Source organism: Galeopterus variegatus, unplaced genomic scaffold (genome assembly GCF_000696425.1).
Source record: "Galeopterus variegatus unplaced genomic scaffold, G_variegatus-3.0.2 Scaffold5704, whole genome shotgun sequence".
NCBI lineage: Eukaryota > Metazoa > Chordata > Mammalia > Dermoptera > Cynocephalidae > Galeopterus > Galeopterus variegatus.
Window position 1 is genome coordinate 170,855 of NW_007731815.1, and position 2,025 is coordinate 172,879.

Sequence of the window (2,025 nt, forward strand, 5' to 3'; positions counted from 1 at the left end):
GGGGGGGGGAAGAAGATATAACAACTACAATTTTTTGAAGTTGTTACAACAAGCAAACGGAAAGGACATTCTTGGGTGGGAGGGGGAGAGGGAGGAGGGAGGGAGGTGTTTGTGATGGGCCATAATAATCAACTATATTGTATATTGACAAAATAAAAATTTAAAGGAAAAAAAAAGAAATATCATTTCTGTACATAGCTCTCTATTAATTTGGTTGCTGAATGCCTCCTATATGCTCAGCACAGGAACAAGAAGGAAAAGGAGATATCAATCTGGGTGGAGATCTAAGTCTCAGCTACCAGCCAATTAAAAACAAAGCAACTGAGCTTTCACTTCCCTTGTCTCCCATCTGCCAGGTTTTCACCTGGATAAATCCAGCTTGGTATGTTCCTCCTTATGATCCATGGCTCTTCTTCTTGTTCCAACTTGGAAATGACATCTGATTTGGAAACCTAATACCCTATTATAGAGAAGTCACAGGGGAATTGAGTTAACTACACCAAAGAAAGAAGAGAAAGCGTAGTTTCAGGAGCCCATGTTAAACCTGTCCAGGAGTCCCTCAGCAAAGAAATGACCTTCCACTGGAGAGGGGCAAGAGAGCACAAAGTCATTACATAAGTCAGGAACCCACCCAACACAATCAAATGCGAAGGGAGAGGCACTGGACTGGAAAACTCCTTACCCACTGAGACCAGGTGGCTGTAGTTCTCTAGCATCACATCCTTATACAGGGTCCTCTGAGCAGGGTCCAGTTGCTGCCACTCCTCCTGGGTGAAATCCACAGCCACATCCTCAAATGACACTGGACCCTACCACAGTGCAATTCTGTTTAATCTGAAGTGATCATTCTCATCATTTTTGCTATATTATGCAAAACTATGTGCCCAGTTCTTCATCATGTCTTTTGTGGAAAATGATGTAAAAGTCTATCTTTAGCAAAATGTCAGGCACATCAGGAGAACAAGAAGAGCAAAAAGAGGCCTAATCACGTTTAAGATTTAATAATTAATAAAGGCAGCATTTCTAATAAGTTAATTATTCAATAAATGTTAATGGGAAAATCGGATTGTCAATCAAGAAAAGCTAAGACTTTACATTTTAAATACAATAACATCAATAATTTTCAGATGGAGAAAAAAAAATCTAAATATCACAAATTATTAATACTGGATAGCCCAGGAGGAAGAAAGAAGTTAAGGGCCCTTTCGCTTTATAGTTTTTACCTTTTTATATTGTTTAAGATGTTTACACCAAGTATACATAACTTGGGCCAGGAATAAAATAGTAAAACTATATAAACTGAAGAGCAGAGAAATGGCTTGGAGTTGGGGATGGCTCCACAAACCCTGTGACCATAACAAAAGCTATGGAGGATCAGAGACTTCTGTTCTCCAAGCCTTTGCCAGTGAATTATAACTAAAAGAACTACCTATTTGGGCAAAATATTTACTTTGGAGACCAATGGACACTCACCATTTCATCTTATCTAGAGGCTGTACTCTTGGATAAACTGTACCAGAGGAAAGCTTTAGTTCCCTAAAGAATAATGCTTAAGGAATTCACCTCTAACATTATGATAACCACCCTCTAAAAGAAATATTTTAAGACACAACCACAAAATAACCTGATGCATTTATATAGAGGTATAGGTAAGGACATCACCTAAAGGAAGACCCCCCCCCCCATAATAAACTTCTTTTAGTCGTAATGGCAGAAAATAATTTCTTCTTATTGAAAATTCAGCTGATTTCTCTTAGTGGAGAGTGTAAATCATGTATACCATGTCTTCTACTTTTCCACTGTGACTGCTAGAAAGATCAGACAAATTTACACTCTTAATTTATACATTTGTATAAAATATATGTAATATAAATATAACATACTATATTTATATATAATTTATATATAACAAATATATATATAAATTTGTACTTTAGTTTAATAGTGGTTTTATTTTATTTATTTATTTTTTAATTATTTTTATTTTGTCAATATACAATGTAGTTAGTTATTGTGTCCCATCAC

At 36.0% G+C, this 2,025-nt stretch overlaps 1 pseudogene; it reads right to left on the minus strand.

Moving 5' to 3' along the window:
* The window catches only part of LOC103605289, a 13,146-nt pseudogene extending 12,343 nt beyond the window's left edge, over positions 1 to 803 (minus strand).
* Positions 804 to 2,025: the final 1,222 nt, after the last annotated feature.